Source organism: Mobula hypostoma, chromosome 10, assembly GCF_963921235.1.
Source record: "Mobula hypostoma chromosome 10, sMobHyp1.1, whole genome shotgun sequence".
NCBI classification, from domain to species: domain Eukaryota; kingdom Metazoa; phylum Chordata; class Chondrichthyes; order Myliobatiformes; family Myliobatidae; genus Mobula; species Mobula hypostoma.
Window position 1 is genome coordinate 99,793,543 of NC_086106.1, and position 22,925 is coordinate 99,816,467.

Here is a 22,925-nt window from a genome sequence, read left to right on the forward strand (position 1 = left end):
TTGTGTGTATATATATATGTGAGAGAGAGAGAGTAAAAACCACATCATGCCCATTAAAAAAGCCCATAAAAAATAAAAGAATTAAATTACCAATAAAAAAGACTGTCAAACATGCAATGGAAAAATAAATCATATAAACAGTAATTGCAAGCAAATAGCTGAGATGAACTTTCTGAACTTAAGTCCACAAAGAGAGTCCCATAGTTCAGTGCAGAGCTGACTATCTGTCATGGAGCAGTGATTTCAATCGGCCCATACTTCGCCTTGGGCTCCAACATCCTGACCATTTCAAATTGGCCCAGCGCTTGCATCTCTGTCCGAACATTGGGTTCTGCTGCTTGGATATGGTAGACTTCGCCACCTTGATTCATCTTGTAAATCTCCACTCAAACATTGTGTTCAGTCATTTTCCCATACTGGGGCATGAACCCCTCAGCTTCGACTCGGCCTGTGTCCAGCCTTTCACACTCTTCCACACTCTCAGCGATGGGGGCACCGGCTGGCCTTGCCTCGGTTCTGCCACCTTGAATTGTCTCTAATCCAAAGGGAAGTTACAGACTTTTACCTGCAATGATCGTTTGCCAGAAAAAGTACAGTTAACAAAATAGTTGCTATTCTTGTTTTGTTAGCCACCAGCCAGAAGTCATTGGGGTTTGCCAGTGACATCTTAACAGGCAGACCCTCCAAGTGGCCCCTCGAAGAAATAATGACTATGTAGATGATTAACATCTAAGATTAACAAAGGTGTTGGAAATGTTCAGTAGATCTGCAACATTTGTGAAGGGATAAACTGTTACAATTCCATATCAGAATCAGGTTTATTATCACCAGCATGTGACATGAAATTTGTTAACTTAGCGGCAGCAGCCCAATGTACTCTTCTGAGGAAAGGTCAAGAGTTAAACATTAATCCCTTTAAATTACTGTTTAAGCACTTGAAGTTTCCTCTCTGTGATCTTCTCTGAGTAGTTTCTGTAGAAACCTGTCTGTAATGTGAACATCTGCTCCAATTTGTTTTTATAGGCATCCGTTAGTCTCATGAGACCATGGATTTGCACCTTGGAAGGTTTCCAGGGTGCAGGCCTGGGCAAGGTTGTATGGAAGACCGGCAGTTGCCCATGCTGCAAGTCTCCCCTCTCCACGCCACCGATATTGTCCAAGGGAAGGGCATTAGAACCCATACAGCTTGGCACCGGTGTCGTCGCAGAGCAATGTATGGTTCAGTGCCTTGCTCAAGGACACAACACGCTACCTCAGCCAAGGCTCAAACTAGCGACCTTCAGATCACTAGCCAAACACCTTAACCACTTGGCCATGCACCAACATCTGCTCCAATAGTGCTATGATAAATTAAACTACTAAATGGCGAATAGCTTTGGAAATAAACTACAAGAATGAGAGAAAAGTAAAAATCCTGCCAAACTGCAATCTAAGCAACCGCAGTGGGGAGATAGCAATCCATATTTCTTTTCTTTATACAGTTTGAAATTAAATCGTTGAGGAAGGAAGAAACGTTATAAAACAACTGGGGTCATGATTCAATAGCAACATCTTAGAAGTCAGTATGTTGAAAAGTTTTCTGTTTCTGTATCAAATCTTTGACTTACTTATGATATCTGAGCTAGAATAACCAACGTGAATATTTGCTATTCTGTAACTACTTCATCAGTAGAGAAATATCATTTGCTCCTGTGAGACTTGCATATCTAAAAGTTTACAGAATCCAGATGGATGTGTTGACTCCCAAGTGAGAAGTCAATTGAATTTATTTCCTGAGTGCGAGTGCACTGAATACTGTGACAGACCATGTTTGTTTTATTGTCATCTTCATATCCTCTTCAAACTTCAGAGACATGGCTCTAAAAGACAAGAATTATGTATTTCTTTGCCCAGTCAACCAAAAGCTTAAATGCCACGTTGTGAAGTTTTACTATTAGACCATAATGATTTTTTCATCTGCTCACACTCTCAAATTATCTGTGCTTGCACAGTGTCTGGTTATGAGTTTTATTCCTGGTTGCTTCTATGTATATAACTATTATCTATCATCTTAATTCACTTGAGCTCCTCATTTCATAAACAATCTGTAAAAACATCTACTTCACACTATATCTGCATGTGCACTCATTCCAGCAGAACAAAATCCTACTGAAAATAAAACATTAAAAAAAAAGTCAATAAGCCAACCTGTTTGGCCAGCTCAAAATAAATTGAAGAAAATAATTAGTTGAGGGATTGGATAAAGAAAGCCCTTTGTTCTGTTTGATTGCAACCTACCATTCTAGTCCTTACTTCATTTTAAACAAAACCCCAGGCTTCAAGTTCCTTTATGATGCTGCTATTTGTTCTAGAGTGTGCACTTTAATACTTCCAAGTCTGTCTTTTTTTTAATTTATAGTCTCTAATTCTTCTGCCTGTTTATTTTTCTTTGTTTTATTTGTGCTTTTAAAAAGGCTGGTGTTCATCTCTGTCTGTAAATGTCCTTGAAGTTGTTAATGTATTTCTCTAAATAGTTATGGCCCTAAAAATTACCCCATAAGCACATGGGTTGTGAATTCCTGAGTACTGATTAGCACCATTGACAGAAAGCAAAAAATAATCAGGATAAGGTGATACGTAGTTTGGAGAGGGAGTTGAGGTGGCGCTGCTCTATTATGTCTTTTGCTCTTGTACTATAGGAAGCTACGGTTGAAGGCACTTTATGGATGCAGCCATAAATTGCAGATAAAGTGAATTTTAAGCAGTGGATGATGTGCCAATCAGATGGGTTCTTGAGTGTTTTCTTGTATCCTGCCATTAAAGTCTTCAGTAGATTTTTCCAGTGATAGGCCTCATTGGACTGTTTTATAGAGTTAGGAAAGCAGACCTAGGCAGTATGCAGGTATGGGCTGATAAGTAAATTGTATTTTCACTGGTAATGAAGACCTCAAACCAGAAAGCTTCTACTCACTCTTTATGTTTAATGTCATCACCAGTGCAGATTGCAACATTAACAACATCCTAGGGATCTCTTTTGAGCAGCAAATCAATTGGACCAGCCATACAAGAGAGCTGGCTGGTGGTGTAGTGGCATCAGCGCCGGACTTCGGGGTGAAGGCTCCCGAGTGCGAATCCAGCCGGTTCCCATGCACGCTTTCCATCCGTGCTGGGTTGAGCGTCGAGCTAGCAACTCAGCCTCGTAAAAATAAGAAAGCCTGCTAAAATAACACCATCATGACGGCATCCTGATGACTCCCCTTGGGGTTAGAGAAGGGCAAACCTCCACCACTAAGAAACGTGATGGCAATAGGCAATAAGAATATTGTAATTGGCACATTTCCTCTTCAAGTTGTTGCACCATCCTAACTTGGGAGATAGTGCTGACCTTTTCTTTAGTGCAAAGCCCCACAAATATTATCTTTTAAGGGAGCTCTAGGGTCTGCACTCAACCAGAACCAAGGAGGTGGTGAATTAGGGAGTCAGGAACTAACTAATTTACTTTTCTATGCTGACCCTTTGTCAGTCACTTGAAACCACAGAGTTTAAGTGATTAAACCATTTGGATCTGAGTTTGATAGTGACTTTGCATGCATCAGCAGTTGGTAAATTTAGCAATGGCAATGCTATTGTATATCAAAGGGGCTTTCTTTAATTTAGATGATCTTTGCGTTGAGCATGTAATGTCAATTTTGCTATCTAATTTTCTAGAATACTTTGCATGTCTTTCTGAATGTTGGCATAGATTGCTTTGTCTTTGGACTTGTAAATTGGACTGAATATTGCAAAGATCACAGTAGTACAAAATTTGAGATTTCTACATGCAATGAAATTAGTCAAGTGGTACAGAAAGAATGCAAAATAACCATAGTGTTCAAGTTACCATGAGGTTCCTTGTCATTTGGCAGCCTCATTAATGACTTTTTCCATTGCTGTGCTGATGAATCAGAGTTTGGGAGATGGTTTAATTGGACATGTCCCATTTGTGGCAAGAAGGATATGAGAAGACTATGTTACTGTTGTGGGAGTTCTTAAAATGGTGATCTTCCAATAGTCAGCCTATTCCAAATCATAAAAATAAGACGACCAGTTAAATATCCTAACCAAGGTATGGCCTCCTGGAAGAAGCATTGGAATAGTCCTTCAACTACTTCCCCAGGACACGTTTTTATACCACAGTAGATTCCTAAATGTGGCTTTGAAAATAGCTGACCAATTAAACCTTCATGCTTCAGCTAAGGCCTACTGTTTCCACTCAGGCCTGTTCCACCCAGTGTTGAAGTTTCTTCAGTTTTAGCAGTGGCTTCAAGCATCCCTTTCCATACTAATTGAGCACATTGACTTCTGGGTAATTGTCACATGCAGTTGCACACTATCATCACACATTACACACTAAGCAGACATTACATTTTGCAATTAGTTTTCAGCTTCAAATCAATCATGAAGTGCATGCACTACATGATTGAATTCCTAGCCCATTCTATTTGCATAATGAGGCACTTTATTTTTATTTTCTTAAGTTTAGATCCTTGAACTGTCAGTGAAAATTATAGGTGCAGTCATTATTACCAAGTTCAGCAATACGAATTTGAATGTAATTAAACAGCTTTCCTACATCAGTGCACAGGAACTGATTTAGACCTTGTAGTGGTGTTCCTTGATGTTGATGGAAAGAGTTTCTGTGGCTTTAGTCCCTTTAAGTTGTGCAAATGTTCTAATAAAGGCAAGCATGTGAGGATATTTGTTATTCCCTGCAAAGATTTTAGTTTCCCATCGTGTTCTCTGATTGTGTGCCAATCCAACCTGGAGGTGATAATGCTGAAAATGAGATTTATCTCTTTAATCCCAGACGTAGTATCTGCACCACCCAGGTAACATCCCACACTTCCTAAAGTAATGAATATTCTGACTTCAGATTTGGGTTTGTGCTTCTTTAAATCAGATGGTTAACTTATGAATGAAATAGGGGAGAAAAGAATATAACTGTCATATATGAATTTAAAACTTCATCTTTGATATGTCCTAGGCTTTTATCATTGTTTTTCCCCCTTTTTGTTGAAGGTGTCATCTCTTTGGTCAGTATATTTCATTGCCGTAAGCTGACATCTAAGATCTGGACTCAAGGTGAGCGATTATTTAATCATTGTAGATGTTGAAGATTTTTCTGCTTATCCTGAGTTATTTGGGTCGCATCCTGACGAAGGGTCTCGGCCCGAAAGGTCGACTGTACCTCTTCCTAGAGATGCTGCCTGGCCTGCTGCATTCACCAGCAACTTTGATGTGTGTTGCTTGAGTTATTTAGGTCATTGCTTTTGACCATTTCCTTCAATTTAAAGAAATATGCAATATTTTGGCCTCATAAGCAATAGTTGACAGTTCTGGATTTTTATGTGTATTTATGATGAAAGACTTGAAGAGTCTGAGACATCTGAGAGGTCCTATGTAGAACTGTCAGATTGCTCCATTTCTGTACTTACATTGTTAGTGAAAGAATAGTGAGTGTCAGATATACCTCACACCAAATGCTCAACCTGATCCCAAATGCACCTAGCAAGCAGATGGTCACGTTGCCATATTTCACTTTATGAAATCAACACAATTAATAACGTTTCAGAAACTTTGAAAGTATTTAAGAAATATTTTGAATTATCTAAATTAGCTTGATTTATCTATAATTTGTTTGATTATAAGATCCATTAAAAATATATACGTTAGTAATCTATGTTAGTAATGCAGTGCCTCAGGTCTGCTCAGCACTTGGGCATGTTCTGTCACCACACCTCCTGGATACCTGTCAGGAACGTAGACGTCAGCTTGTCATGCTCTTATGCTCAAACAAAGTAGGAGTAGGCAAGGAACTTCTAAAGTAGGAGAAATCTATGGACTATGGCTGAGCAAAAACAGACCGCCTAGGTTTAGAGTTGATGTATTTGTGCCATTAGTATTTTTGAATTGATGTCTGCATTGCAAAGAAATATTTTTAAACAAAGGAAACCATGGACCTAATCTAGTTGCAGGTACCAGAAACTGCCAAACAGTATATGAAACTAATCATCTTCTTAGTTGTACCAGGGAGAAGTTGTGATGCAAAAAATATAGTAGCTGTGTGCTGCCAAAAGAGTGAGAATGTTACATATGGTGGGCATGTTTATATCTTTGGTCTCCTTACCCATGCACCTTCTACAATTGGTCTTACAAACAACTTTCTTGCACACAGATCTGCTTATGACTGCCAATAATCTAAGACCTGGGATAGTATTTCGTCTTGGCGGTACCTTGGTTGTTCATATTCTATGCATACAAATCTAGCTTACCAAAGTTCAAAGTACGTATATGTCACCATATACTACCATGAGATCTGATTACTTGCAGGAATTTACAGGAAAGTAAAGAAATACAACTAAATTTCTATAAATAAAACTATAGCTAACAAAGATTGACAAACAACCAATGTGCAAAAATTAAAAAGTTATGCAAATAATAAAAAAGTAAATAAATTACTTGTAAAGCCTTGAAAGTGTGTCTTTAGGTTGTAGAATCATTTCATCACTGATATGAGTGAAGTTATCTATGCTGGTTCAGAAACCTGTTGGTTAAAGGGTAATAATAAACTTCTTGAATCTGGTGGTATTGGACCTAAGGCTCCTGTACTTCCTGTAGGATGGTAGTAGCGAAGAAAATAAGGCTTGCATCATAGGGGTCCTTGATGATGGATGTTGCTTTCTTGTGGTAAATCTGTTGAATGATGGCGAGGGCTTTGCCTGTAATGGACTGTGATGCATGACCTATTTTCCCCCTGCACTTAATTCATCCACTTGGTCCTCTTTGTCAACCTACAGAAGACAGACAATCTTTCCATGGATGCAAAACTCTGGTTGATGATAGTATTTTATGTCAGGTGTGTACTTTATCCAGGAGTGATAAATTTTTGTGCTGCAAATTATATTTGCATCTTTCTGGGTGTCATCTTTTATCCATTGGCCTAGAACATAAAATATCATCACAAGACAAAGGAGCAGAAATAGGTTTTTCGGTCCTTCATGTCTGCTCTGCCACTCCACCATGAGCTAAACTATTCTCCCATCTAGTTCCAATTTCTGACTTTTTCCCCCATATCCCTTGATACCCCGACTAATTAGCTATCTATCAATCTCCTCCTTAAACACCCTCAATGATCGGGCCTCCACAGCTGCATGTGGCAATGAATTCCATAAATCCACGACCCTCTGGCTAAAAAAATTTCTCCTCATCTCTATTTTAAATGGGTACCATCTAATTCTAAGACTGTGGCCTCTTGTCCTGGACTCACCCACCAAGGGAAACAGCCTTTCTACATCTACTCTGTCCAACCCTTTCAACATTTGAAATGTTTCTATGAGATCCCCTCTCATTCTTCTATACTCTAATGAATACAATCCAAGAGCTGACAAACACTCCTCGTATGTTAGCCCCTACATTCCAGGAATCATCCTCGTAAATCTTCTCTGAACTCTCTCCAACATCAGTACATCCCTTCTAGGATAGGGGGCCCAAAACTGCACACAATATTCCAAATGAGGCCTCACTAATGCCCCATAGAGCCTCATCAACACCTCCTTACTCTTATACACTATTCCTCTTGAATTGAATGCCAACATAGCATTCTCTTTCCTTACTGCCGATCCAACCTGGTGGTTAACCTTTAGGGTATCCTGCACGAGGACCCCCAAGTCCTTTTGTGCTTCTGATTTTTGAATTTTCTCCCCATCTAAATAATAATCTGCCCGATTATTTCTTCTTCCAAAATGTACAACCGTACATTTCTCAACATTGTATCTCATCTGCCATTTCTTTGCCCACTCTCCTAAACTGATCAAGTCTCTCTGCAACCTTTCTACTTCTTCAACACTTCTTGCTCCTCCACCTATCTTGGTGTCATCCGCAAACTTAGCCACAAAACCATTTAATCCATAATCTAAATCATCGATATACATTGTAAAAAGAAGCGGCCCCAACAGCGACCCCTGCGGAACACCACTAGTAACCGGCAACCAATCAGAATAGGATCCTTTTATTCCCACCCTTTGCTTTCTGCCTATCAGCCAATGCTCCACCCATTCCAATATCTTTCCTGTAATTCCATGGGGTCTCATCTTATTAAGCAACCTCTTATGCGGCACCTTATCGAAGGCCTTTTGAAAATCCAAATACACAACATCCACAGCCTCTCCGTTGTCAATCTTATTTGAGATTACCTCAAAAAATTCCAATAGGTTGGTGAGTCAGGATCTTCCCTTCATGAAACCATGCTGGCTTGGGCCTATCTTGTCTTGCACCTCAAGGTATTTCATAACCTCGTCCCTGAGGATCAGCTCCAATAACTTTCCAACTACCGATGTCAGACTAATAGGTCTGTAATTTTCTTTTTGCTGCCTCCCTTCTTTCTTAAACAGTGGAACTACATTTGCGACCTTCCAGTCCTCTGGAACCATGCCAGAGTCTATTGATTCCTGGAAGATCATTTCCAATGCCTCTACAATCTCCAGAGCCACCTCCTTCAGAACCCGTGGGTGCACCTCATCTGGTTGGGGAGACTTATCTATTCTTAGTCCATTTAGCTTCCCAAGCACTTTCTCTCTAGTAATCTTGACTGTACCTAATTCTATTCCCTGAGACCTCTGGCTATCAGGTATGTTGCTAATGTCTTCCACTATGAAGACAGATGCAAAATACTCATTTAGTTCCTCTGCTATCTCGTTGTTACCCATTATAATTTCTCCAGCATCATTTTCAATCGGTCCTATATCTACCCATGTCACTCTTTTACTCTTCATATATTTAAAAAAAATACTCCTAGTATCCTTTTTATGTTAATTGCCAACTTCCTTTCATAATTCATCTTTTCTTTCCTAATGACCTGATCAGTCTGATTCTTAACATTCTTGGGAATAAGGAAGAACTCAGCAGTTTAGCTATGGGCAGGGAAACAGTCAGCATTCATCAGATCTAGGCCAAGCAAGAAGTAAAGCAAGTTTCAGTTGGAAGAATTTAGTGAATGAAAGAAAATATTTGTGATAGATTGGAGAAATTAAATGAAGAAAGGATGATAGTACCAATTGAAACAGATGTTGCAGCTTGCTGAGTGTTTCCCACGTTTGCTGCTGTATTTCAGTTTTCTATCAAATGCATTTTATTACTGGAGTTATGATGTGCTGAAAATCTGAATGAAAACTTCAGGAGCACTGATTCCTGAAAACTGTTGAATTTTTTGTTACTGGAAGACTTGCATACCAAGTCGGAAGATAAGGTGTTGTAACTCTAACAAACTTTAAGTTTTATTGGAACACTATCAGAGGTGAATGAAAGAGGTTGAGTGTCAGAGGAAGATGAAAGTACTGAGGAACAGGAAGCACAGAATCATTCCTCACTGAGATGCTCTACAAAGCAAATTAGAGGTAAATTTTTTTTTGTCTGAATTTCATCACTACAATTTATTGTAAAAATTCAAAGCTTGCTTTTAAACAGTTACATTGGTTGTCAAAGAAATATGACTGGATAGTTGAATCATTACTATTTTCCACTAATGTGTCCATTTGTTGAATTAGTAATACCTATAATTATAACTTAAGTACTGTAATATTTTATTTTGATAAATGCTACATCTCACACAAACAGGCAGATACCAGGACAAATTGAGTTATGTTAATGTTACTGAAGATTTCCCCCCAAAAAAATTGATTTACAAGAATGAATTGGTAAAATTACAATATGTTTTGCTTCTTAAAAGCATTTTGATTGTGTAAAGAAGATGTGCATTGAGCACACAAAACAGATGCATATTTGCATAATTTACCGATTTAGATAGAGATTGAGAAATAAATGCATCTCTTATCTTCACTTCAACTAATGTTTATACCAACAAATGCCAAGCTCCAAAACATAAAGAAGATTTATTGTTAATTGCATTGCAATTTTTTATCTTGTACATCTTTTGTTTTTATTCTGAATAGAACTGTGAGTAGACTGGAAAAGTCTATGGTGTGGAAATTATGGAAGGACATTTATAATTGATAAATTAAGGCTGCAAATAGAAAAAAAAACACTAAACTTCTATGAGGTCTGTGACACTCAGAAATGTGTGACTGGAATCCTGACATTTATCATTCAGGGATCTATTTAGCCTTCTGTGCCTGTGTGAACCTTTTCTTGGCCAGTCTAAAATTAATCCCAAGGCACCTCCGTTTCCCCATTGTCATTTTCTTTTGTTCAACTAGTTATCCAACTTTCTTGGAATCCTTGATTGACATTTCAATCACTTATCCTGGCTAGCTGTTAGTTTTTGATCAAGTCTCTGGATAAGATTCTCCTCACCTCTGACCTTGTATTCTTGTTGCCAATATTCTTCACTGAGAAACAGGTTTCTCAATGTATTTTATCAAAATATGCACTCATCTCATTAGTAAATAATTCTTAAAACTTGTGACTATTGTATCTCAATATCTTCCACTTATGTTATTATGAACTGAAAAAATAGATCTAAATGTAGGCCATTCAATCCCTTGATTTGCTCTGCTCTTCATTTTTCTATCTCCATTCACTTGGTTTGCAACCTGCCTGGAAATTCGTTATTCTCAGTCCTGCATATTGCATACAACGGCTTTCTGGTGTAAAGATTTCCAAAGATTTTAAAGCCCCTGAATAAAGAAATTACTTTGTACTTTTATGTGGCCAGCCCTTTATGTTGAGACCATGCCTGCTGGTTTCAGGCTCACAAGATGGAAGGAAAAACCTCTTGACAAGTACTCTGCCAGCACCTGTCACAACCTTGCATGGTTTGCTCAATCAACTCATTCTTTCAAATTCTAATGAACAAGGTCCACTTTTACTCACAGAGTCACACAGCGTGGAAGCAGGCCTCCTTGGCTCACTATGTCTATGAGGTCCACAAGTTAACATTACTCTGGCTAAACTGAGTGAGGGTAGCTGGTGGGCCTCAAAGTCCAGTGAAATAGGGATATGCTTGTCCGAGCATGCAAAATCAGTTCCAGTAGACTGGGTGGATGAGATCAACAGTGAGATCCAACTGCCAAGAAGGCAGTGGACTTTATGGTCATGCTTTGTGGAGAGCGAAAGGCACGACAAGGCACAGAAGTAGTCAAGGAACTAAGGAACATTCTGGGTGTGATGACTATTTGTACCACACAATTTAGGCTTCAGAGGTCAAGAGAGTGGAACTGCCCCAGTGCATCCAATTAAACTACTGCCCCTGTGGGAGATATGAAGGGCACTCAAATGAAGCCCACATAATCAAAGGAAAATTATGTAAAGTTTGCATAGATTCCACTGAAGATCAGGATTGAATTTGGGTCACTATGAGGCAGTTACTCTACTACCTACTTTACTGGGATGCTCTAGTGTCTAATCACTAATCCAAACTACAGCATGCGAACATTCACCAACACAATACATCGTCAATATGGTAATGTCAGTCTCTATATTGGAAGCTACACATAAATCAGGTTGTAGGCACCATTACTAATTAATTTCATTACTAATGAAATTAATGCATCGTTCCATCAAAAACAATGGCAAAAGAATTGACAGTGAAAATATGAGTCAACAGCTCAGACACTGGTTAACATATTACCTTTTGGAATGACAGTGAAACATCAGTGTTCATCAAGATTAAGTTTCAAGCTGGAGTCCAGACTCTGATCCCTGACAATGCACCTTAAAATGGAATTCTAAAAATGGCTGCAGGATTTGCCTTTTCTATCCATAGGTTATAATGCACTCACCAGGGTGCTTGGCATTCAGGCAAACTGTGATATGTTTCCCTTTCTCTTAAATAATTGTTTAACTCATCGTTACATGATTTGGATTTAGTATATGGAATGTGTGAGGGGTGATTGATAAGTTCATGGCCTAAGGTAGGAGGAGTCAATTTTAGAAAACCTAGCACATTTACTTTTCAACATAGTCCCCTCCTACATGTACACATTTAGTCCAGCAGTCGTGTAGCATACAGATCCCTTCTTTGTAGAAGTGGTCCACAGCAAGGGTGAATGATAAGTTTGTGGCCTAAGGTAGAAGGAGATGAGATATACAGCTCTTGTTAAATGCATGTGCAGTTCATCTTTTTGTGTGAAAATGCAGAAAATTTGAAGTTAATAACTCATCTCTTTCTACCTTAGGCCACAAACTTATCAATCACCCCTGCTGTGGACCACTTTCTTGAGGTCCAAGACGTCAACTTCTACAAAGAAGGGATCCGTATGCTCCACGACCACTGGACTATGTGTGTAAATGTAGGAAAAATAAATGTGCTAGGTTTTCTAAAATTGACTCCTTCTACCTTAGACCACGAACTTATCAATCACCCCTTGTAGTACAGCACAGTACACACCATTTGTCTCATGATGTTGTGCCAATCTTCAAACTATTCCAAGATTAATCCAAACCCATATCTCCCCCCAATAGCCCTCCATTTTTCTCTCAACCATGTCCCTATCTGGAAGTCCTTTAAAAGTCCCTAATGTATCTACCTGTACCACAACCCCTGGCAGTACATTCTGTATATTCCAAACCCTACCAATCTGCGTATGAATCCTACGTCTGACATCCACTCCCCTATAATTTTCTCCATTCATTTTACATTTGTGACCCCTTTTGTTAGCTGTTTCTAGCCCAGGAAAATGGCTCTTGCTGCCCACTCTATCGATATCTCTTATTATCTTGTACACTGCTCTTAGGGGAGGGGGGGCGACGTCGACTCAGACCATGCGAGGCCTGCATCAGGCATTTTCAGGTGCAAATTGGAAGTCTGCGTGGGGCGCAGCTCCTCGCACAGACTAGAGCAATGTGTGATTAAGTGCCTTGCTCAAGGGCACAAACATGCTGCCACAGCTGAGGCTCGAACTAGCGACCTTGAGGTAATTAGACAAACGCCTTAACCACTTGGCCACGTGCCCAACACAAACTCTGCTCTCAGGTTACCTCTTATCATGCTATGCTCCAAAGAGAAAATCCCTCAACCTGTCCTCATAAGACATGCTCTAATCCAGGCAGCGCCATGGTAAATCTCATTGCCTGCTCTCTAAAGTGTTCACGTTCCTCCCATACTGAGGAAAACAGAGATTTTATAAGTTTTTGTAATTTTAATACTTGGATTTTATTTGTTCCTGGAGATTTTTATTTTTCTCCTTATTGCCACATTTCTTCCCTAGTTTCATTTCTTCTCACTAAACTGACCTGCAGAAGTGAGTACAGCTGACCACTGATACAAGACCTTAAGATAGAGGAGCTGAATGAGGCCATTTGGCCCATTGAGTCTACACCGCCATTTCTTCATGGATGATCCATTTTTCCTCTCAGCCCCAATCTCCTGTCCAGTATCCTTTCATGCCCTGACCAATCAAGAATCTACCAATCTTTGCCTTAAATATAAATAAAGACTTGACCTCCACAGCTGCCTGTGGCAATAATTGTCACAGATTCACTACTCTTTGGCTAACGAAATTCCTTCCCATATCCATTCTAAGAGGACGCCTCTCTATTCTGAGGCTGTGTCCTCTGGTCTTTGACACTCCCTGACAGAAAACATCCTCACCACATCCACTCTATTAAGGCCTTTCACCATTCAATTAGTATCAATGAGGACACCCCTTATTCTTCTGATTTCTAGTGAATAAAGCCCAAAAGTCATCAAACACTCTTCATATGAAAAACTGTTTAATTCTGGAATCATTTTTGTGAAACTCCTTTGAACCCTCTCCAGTTTCAGATAAGAGTCCCAAAACTGCTCTCAATACTCCAAGTGAAGCTTCACCAGTGCTTTATAAACTCTTAACATTACGGTCTTGCTTTTATATTCTAGTCCTCTTGAAATGAATGCTAACATCACACGTGCCTTCCTCACCACAGACTCAACCTGCAAATTAACCTTTAGGGAATCCCTTTTCATCTCAGATTTTTGGATTTTCTCTCCATTTGGGAAACAGTCAACCCTTTCATTTCTTTTACCTAAGTGCATGACCATACACTTCCCGACGCTGTATTCCATCTGTTAATTCTTTGCCCATTCTCCTAATCTGTCCAAATCCTTCTGTAGCCTCTCTACTTCCTCAAAATTACCTGCTCCTCCACCTAACTTCATATCATCTGCAAACTTTGCAGCAAAGCTATCAATTACATCATCCAAGTTATTGACACATAACGTAAAATAGAATCAGTTCCAACACGGACCCTTGTGGAACACCTCTAGTCACCAGCAGTCAATAAGAAAATGCTCCTTTTATACCCACTCTTTTCCTCCTGCTAATCAGCCACAGTTTTATCTACACTGGAATCTTTCTTGCAATACCATGGCCCTGAAGCTTGTTAAGCAGCTTCATGTGTGGCACCTTGTCAAAGGCCTTCTCAAAAACCAAGTACGCAACGTTAACCAATTCTCCTTTGTCTATCCTACTTGTTATTTCTTCAAAGAATTCCAACAGATTTGTCAGCAAGATTTTCCCTTGAGGAAACCGTGCAGACCACGGCCTATTTTATCATGCGCCTCCAGATACCTCAAAACCACATGTTTCACACTAAACTCCAACATCTTCCCAACCACTGAAGTCAGACTAACTGGCCTATAGTTTCCGTTCTTCTGCCTCTGTCCCTCTTGAAGAGTGGAGTGACTTTTGCAATTTTTCAATCTTCTGGAATCATTCCACAATCTAGTAATTCTTGAACAATCATTACTAATGTCTCCACAATCTCTTCAAACACCTCTTTCAGAACTCTGGGGTGTACACCATCTGGTCAGGTGACCTATTGACTTCAGACCTTACAGTTTCCCAAGAACCTTCTTCCTGGTAATGGTAACTTCCCACACTTCATGACCCCTGACACCAGTAACTTCCACAATACTGATGGTGTCTTCCACAGTGAAGACAGATGCAAAATATTTATTTAGTTCATCTGCCATTTCCTTGTCCCCCGTTACTACCTCCCCAGCATCATTTTCCAGCAGTCCGATATCCACACTCGCCTCTCTTTTACACTTTATGAATCTGATCTCTTTATACAAATTGAGTACCACTGAATTGCACCACCAAATACATCCTTGTGGATTAGCACATAGAACATAGAAGTCTACAGCATATTACAGGCCCTTCGGCACACAATGTTGTGCCGACCATGTATTGTATTCTAAAAGGAGGGTGAACCCTCACAAGGACGAAAGTCCTGATGGAGTATCTGGTAAGGTTCTGAAAATCTGTCCCAATCAACTGGTGGGAGTATTCAAGGACATGTTCAACCTCTCACTGCTACGAGCAGAAGTTCCCACTTGCTTCAAAAAGGCAACAATTTTGCCAATGACTAAGAAGAATAACATGAGCTGCCTTAATGACTATCGCCTGGTAGTACTCACATCTACAGAGATGAACTACTTTGAGAGGTTGATCATGACTGGACTGAACTCCTGCCTCAGCAAGGACCTGACCCATTGCAATTTGCGTATTGCCACAATAGGTCTACGGCAGATGGAATCTTAATGGCTCTTCACACTGCTTTAGACCACCTGGACAATACAAACACTTATGTCAGGGTACTGTTCATCGACTATATCTCACTATTTAATACCATTTTTCCAGAATCCTTATTGAGAAGTTGCAGAACCTGGGCCTCTGTACCTCCCTCTGCAATTGTACCTCTTGATTTCCTGACCAGAAGACCACAATCTGTGTAGACATCTCCTCCTCACAGATGATTAACACTGGTGCACCTCAGGGGTGTGTGCTTAGCCCACTGCTCTATTCTTTCTATAACTATGACTTTGTGCCTAAGTATAGCTCAAATACCATCTATAAATTTGCTGATGATGCAACCATTGTTGGCAGAATCTCAGATGGTGATGAGAGGGCGTACAGGAGCGAGGTATACCAACTAGTGGAGTGGTGCTGCAGCAACAACCTGGCACTCAATGTCAGTAAGATGAAGGTGCTGATTGTGGACTTCAGGAAGGGTAAGATGAAGAAACACATACCAATCCTCATAGACGGATCAGAAGTGGGAGAGAGAGAGCAGTTTCAAGTTCCTGGGTATCAAGATCTCTCAGGACCTAACTTGGTCCCAACATACCGATGCAATTATAAAGAAGTCAAGACAGCTGCTATACTTCATTAGGAGTTTGAAGAGATTTGGTATGTCAACAAATACACTCAAAAACTTCTACAGATGTATCATGGAGAGCATTCTGACAGGCTGCATCACTGTCTGGTATGGGGGCGCTACTGCACAGGACCAGAAGAAGCTGTAGAGGGTTGTAAATTTAGTCAGCTCCATTTTGGGTACTAGCCTAAAAAGTACCCAGGAGATCTTCAAGGAGCTGTGTCTCAGAAAGACAGCGTCCATTATTAAGGACACAGGGCATGCTCTTTTCTCACTGTTACCATCAAGTAGGAGATACAGAAGCCTGAAGGCACACACTCAGCGATTCAGGAACAGTTACTTCCCCTCTGCAATCCTGTGGACATTGAACCCGTGAATACTATCTCACTTTTTAATATATGTTATTTCTGGGTTTTTTTGCACAATTTTAATCTATTCTATGTATGCATAATGTAATTGATTTACTTATTTATTATTATTACTATTTTCTTTCCTCTTCTCTATTATGTATTGCATTGAGCTGTTGCTGCTAAGTTAACAAATTTCATGACACATGCCAGTGATAATAAACCTGATTCTGATTCTGAAACTGCCTGGAATTTCCTTACCACATAGCCCTCTATTTTGCTAAGCTCCATGTACCTACCTAAGAATCTCTTAAATGACCCTATTGTATCCACGTCCACCACCATCACCGGCAGTACAATCCACACACCCATAACTCTGTGTGTGAAAAATTTACTTCTCACATTCCCCTTGTACCTACTTCCAAGCACCTTAAAACAATGCCCCCTCTTGTTAGCTGTCTTGGCCCTGGGAAAAAGCCCCTGGATATCTACACGATCAATGGTTCTCATCAGATTATTCAAAGATTGACACTGCCATTGGTTTAATTGATACATATGCCATTGATTCTCTATAGAGAGTATTGTGCTAAAATCATTGGAAACATCTGTAAGCAGGTTTCAGTATAATGAATCGTGAGTGGTACTTGTTCCCTGCCGATGTAAAATGAAGGCTGTGGTTTTAAAATGGGAATTAATTATACCTGTCTGCTTTGGTCTCAATGGAGTCTGGCATCTATTCAGACTCTGGGAGTTGCACTTGGTCTTAATTCTCTTTGTGAAATTCACAAGAGATTGATTATGAGGTATGTTTTTAAATCACCCCTTTGCCTATTTTGACCCTTTTCAAGTATTTTCATATTTCAAGTCTTTCCTCACAACAATTTTTGCTTACTTCTAATCATCTGTCTCCTCTGATCGTTGTTTGAAGTCAATGTCTTGGCAAGGCAGATGCGCAAAATTTACACAAGTACAATAGTTTACTATTTTCAAAATATACATGTGGTTTATAATCCTATTCTAAAATTCACAAATCCATGACATTTGCTTCCCCTCATCTTCCCAAAATGATACTTTCCTAGAATATTATATTTGAACTCATGGCCTCTCAATTCATCTATTCCTTTCAATGTTTTTCTTTTGAGGTCATCATGCTATTTACTGCAGTTTTCCCTTCAAGAAACAGGATCTTGCACATTCATTATTAAAACAGCTTTTGCTAACTCACTGCTTCGCAAATTTCCTCGTCAAAGAGTACGTTGTCATGATGTTGTTTAAAATAGAACATTGAAGTGGTTGGAAAAAGGAAAGATCAAGGAAGAGAGGAGCTTCAAATTGTTGCTTTTTTTTAGCGTGTTGCACCAGGCAGTCAGCCATTCTTGTCTGGTGCGTGGTGTCAGGATTGGTCTCTTTTCAGATTAACCGGGTCACGATATGACCGTTCCTGACTCAACCCTTTTTTTTATGAGACCGAGTGGCTAGCTCAACACTCAACCCAGCACGGATGGAAAACGTGCTTGGGGGTGGCCCGACTTGGATTCGAACCATTGCACCACCAGCCGGCCTAGATTGTTGCTGAATTTGATATATTCTGATTTGTCCATGTGAGAGATGTATGGAAGAGGTAAAGCTGACACAAACGTACTAACTGGAATAGCAACCCTAAATCATCAAACTCATTCTCTCATTCTTAAAGCTCATTTAAATTTTATCATTTTTACTGAACTCTCATTCAATCCCCTTGGACTCTGAAACTCACAGAACAAATATGTTTATTAAAAAGAATGAATACATTTCTTGATGTCACATACATATTTTATGATTTGATAGTGACAAAGATATGACAGCTTTTGTAGTTACAGTATTAGAGGGATAAATCATCTGGTGGTATGCTTATTTCCGTTAAGAAACAAATCTCAATATCATACAACTATATCACAAGTGTATGGAGATCCAGCACACATATATAAATGTATGAAAGGAGTTAGTAGTCTGTTTAGTGGGCATATCTAGCCTACTGATAAATTGAGCATTTCCTCAGATTTCTATGCTAATGTTACGTTGCTGCAAATTTGGCAAACAATTTGAATCAAGTATCCAATTAAGGTCACAGTATGAACACAGCATTATAGAATGTCCCTGCGTAACAAGATATTACAAAGGCAAATCACGGAAGAATAAAATTGACCAGCAAACTCTTAAAAAGTGTCTTGAGCATTTATTAATTTGAACACAAACTGGAAAAAAAAAGCATATATAGATAGGCACATAGAGAAGATTTACAGTGGCATGCAAAAGTTTTGGCACCCCTGGTCAAAATTTCTGTTACTGTGAATAACTAAGCGAGTAAAAGATGACCTGATTTCCAAGATGTATAAAGTTAAAGGTGACACATTTCTTTAATATTTTAAGCAAGGTTACTTTTTTATTTCCATCTTCTACAGTTTCAAAATAACAAAAGAGGAAAAGGGCCCAGAGCAAAAGTTTGGGCGCCCTGCATGGTCAGTACTTAGTAATGCCCCCTTTGGCAAGTACCACAGCTTGTAAACACTTTCTGTAGCCAGCTAAAAGTCTTTCAATTCTTGTTTGGGGGATTTTTGTCCATTCTTCCTTGCAAAAGGCTTCTAGTTATGTGGGATTCTTGGGCCATCTTGCATGCACTGCTCTTTTGAGGTATATCCACAGATTTTCAATGATGTTTGGGTCAGCAGACTGTGAGGGCCATGGCAAAACCTTCAGCTTGCACCTCTTGAGGTAGTCCATTGTGGATTTTGAGATGTGTTTCGGATCGTTATCTTGTTGTAGAAGCCATCCTCTTTTCAACTTCATCTTTTTTACAGACAGTGTGATGTTTGCTTCCATAATTTGCTGGTATTTAATTGAATTCATTCTTCCCTCTACCAGTAAATGTTCCCCATGACACTGGCTGCAACACAAGCTCAAAGCATGATCAATCCACTCCCATGCTTAACAGGTGGAAAGGTGTTCTTTTCATGAAATTCTGCACCCTTTTTTCTCCAAACATACCTTTGCTCATTGCAGCCAATAATTTCTATTTTAACTTCATCAGTCCACAGGACTTGTTTCCAAAATGCATCAGGCTTGTTTAGATGTTCCTGTGCAAACTTCTAGTGCTGAATTTAGTGGTGAGGATGCAGGAAAGGTTTTATTCTGATGACTCTTCCATGAAGGTCATATTTGTGCAGGTGTTGCTGCACAGTAGGACAGTGCACCATCACTCCAGAGTCTGCTAAATCTTCCTGAAGTTCTTTTGCAGTCAAACGGGGGTTTTGATTTGCTTTTCTAGCAATCCTAAGAGCAGTTCTCTCAGAAAGTTGTTTTGGTCTTCCCAGACCTCAACTGGACCTCCACCATTCCTGTTAACTGCTATTTCTTAATTACATTACAAACTGAGGAAACGGCTACCTGAAAACACTTTGCTATCTTCTTATAGTCTTCTCCTGCTTTGTGGGCATCATTTATTTTAATTTTCAGAGTGCTAGGCAGCTGCTTAGAGTAGCCCATGGCTGCTGATTGTTGAGACAAAGTTTGAGGAGTCAGGGTATTTATAAAGCTTTGAAATTTGCACCTGCCTAATGATGACTGCGAACAAGCCATAGCCCTAGCAAGCTAATTAAGGTCTGAGACCTTGGTAAAAGTTAACTGAGAGCTCAAATCTCTTGGGGTGCCGAAAACTTTTGCGTGGTGCTCTTTTCCCTTTTTTTTCCACTCTAAAATTGTACAAAACAAAAATAATACACTAATCTTGCTTAAAATGTTGAAAAGAATGTTTCATCTTTAACTTTATGACTTTCGGAGATCAGTTCATCTTCTACTCACTTAACTTTTCACAGTAACAGAAATTTTGACCAGGGGTGCCCAAACATTTGCACGCTACAGTATAGTGATATAGGCCAAACATGAGTGAATGGGACTGGTTTAAACAGGCATCATGGTCAACATGTGTAAGTTGGGCAGAAGGGCCTGTTTCCATGGTATACACTTAGTGGCCTCTATATTAGGTACTCCAGTACTTAATAAATTGACCACTGAGTGTATGGTCGTGATCTTTTGTGACTGTAGTCCATCCACTTCAAATTTCGAAGTGTTGCTATAGCGCATTGTTACTTCCTGTCAACTTGAACCAATCTAGCCATTCTCTTTTGACATCCCTTGAGAACAAGCCATTTTTTTCCACAGGACTGCCACTCACTGGATTTTTGTTTATATGTTTTTGCACCATTTTCTATAAACTCTGGAGACTGTTTTGCAAGAAAATCCCAGGCGAACTGTAGTTTCTGAGATACTCAAACCACCCCATCTGGCACCAACAGTCACTGCACAATCAAAGTCACTTAGGTTAGATTTATTCCCCAGTCTGAACAACAATTGAACCTCTTGACCATGTCTGCATGCACTTATACCGTGAGCTGCTGCCACATGATTTGCTGATTAGATGTTTGTATTAATGAGTAGATGTACAGTTGTCCATAATCTAGTGGCCAATGAATATATTACCCTTTGACTCTATCACCAATATAAGGCCATTTGGTAAGTGGAGGTAGAGGTCCTTTGAACAACTTACAATAAGAATTGTAATGCATGCACAAAACATGTAGCATTGATGACACAGTTGATGATTGGTATATATTGTTTTGCAATTGCCCATGGACTCATTAATTGATATTAATGGTTTAAAATGTCTGATTATTTATTTCCCAAATGCAAACTTAATCAATAATACTAATATAACTCATGTAAAATGGTAATGAGCATTTGGCCATTGTTCAATTGCCTGCAGTCATTTTGGATGTGCTCTATTTTCCATTAAAGCATATCTTCAAACAAAGATGTGCAATATAGTGAGAAAAAAGGATGCAAATTCTGTTAAGATATTCTATTTTTGTAACCATGAACTATGGGTTAATTGATTGATTGAAGCTGGAGAGGTAATTTACAACTTTGCTGACTGTATTTCGGAATAAAACAATAAAACAAGTTCAGTCATGTACAAACTGTACAGGAAAGCATAACGGGTTTATGAAGCACTCTCTGAACAATTGGAATCCTCTAATATAGTATTCAGTCATTGAATGATAAGCAATGTATAAAACAGATCTAACCATACCAATCATTTTAATTTATTTGTTCCATTTTGTCTGTGGGACACAAATTGAAGTTCCAATTTAGGATTTCAACAAATTTCTTACACTGAAAGTCTGCTGTTTCATTTTTGGCCATTTGGATGAAATTCCTAAGACTTAAACTACTATTTATAAAGAGAAATAATAACTGAATTTAAAGGAGATAGTCAAAACAGTCGTGTATTTAATGGAAATAAAATCATTTTGAAAAGATGGTATATGATAGTTAATTGTGTGTGCTATGAGATACCTAATCAACACATATCTTTCTACTCAAATGCATCTTTCGTTGAAGAATGCAAATCCTCTAATGCTTTTTTTTTTGTTTTTCTGATCACAGCTTTTGATAATAAAAAAAATCTCTAGTCTGCTTGGACTTTTCTGGTTTCCTACTGTCTTGCAAATTTCAATTTGGTCATGGTGTCTGGGTGAGAAGATTTATTGTGTGTCATGTGATTGAATAGATCTACACAGGGAATAGCCAGAAGAAAGACATTTAGTATTCTCTAGTAGCAGTTTACCACCTGTAAAATGGTAGAAATACATCCATATAAAGTGAAATCACATTAATGCTGTTGTCTACTTCTTTTGGCCTGTATGCATGTTTGTGAAACTGGCAAGCTAACCATTATTTTGGAGGGAGGTGTGGTTAGTAGCAGATAACATCCAGGTAAAGCTGAAGAACGGAATTACCTGATATTTTCAAAGGATCAGAAAATCATAATGTTGTCATGGACAGGGAAACAGAATTGCTGATACCCAAAAGAAACTGCACAGATCATTACCACAATTTCCATGCATTTATTTAATTCTTCTTCATCACATAGCTCTGTTCTTATTTGCTAGAAACAATTTGATATTAATTTGTTATCATGACTTGTCAGCTGCTGCTTTAACTTTGATTGTTGTTCTGCATTCATTTTTTCCGAACTATGAAAATTTTTTATCAAAGTACATACATGTCATCATACACAAGCCTGAAATTCATTGTCTTGTGGGCATTCACAGTAAATACAAATAAACAAATAATAATAAATAAGCAATAAATATTGAGAACATGAACTGAAGAGTCCTTGAAACTGAGTACATGAGTTGTGGAAGCAGTTCAGTGTTGGTGCGAGTGAAGTTACCCCTCTGAATCAAGGGTCTGATGATTGAGGGGTAATGTGTCCCTGATCCTGGTGGTGAGCATCCTGAGGCTCCTCTACCTCCTTCCTGATGGCAACAGAGAGAAAAGAGCATGGCTTGTTTGGTAGGGGTCCTTGATGATGGATGCAGCTTTCTGGTGACAGCACTCCTTTAGATGTGCTCAGTGGTGGGGTAG

The 22,925-nt window shown here is 39.1% G+C and overlaps 1 protein-coding gene across 3 annotated transcripts in view; it reads left to right on the plus strand.

Moving 5' to 3' along the window:
* tenm1 (teneurin transmembrane protein 1) overlaps positions 1 to 22,925 on the plus strand; it is a 2,340,669-nt gene that overhangs the window by 1,044,916 nt on the left and 1,272,828 nt on the right. For all 3 annotated transcript variants that reach the window (XM_063060938.1, XM_063060937.1, XM_063060940.1), the window contains exon 4: positions 5,038 to 5,100. The gene's annotated coding sequence lies outside the window, so the exon portion shown is untranslated. The remainder of the gene's footprint in view (positions 1 to 5,037; positions 5,101 to 22,925) is intronic.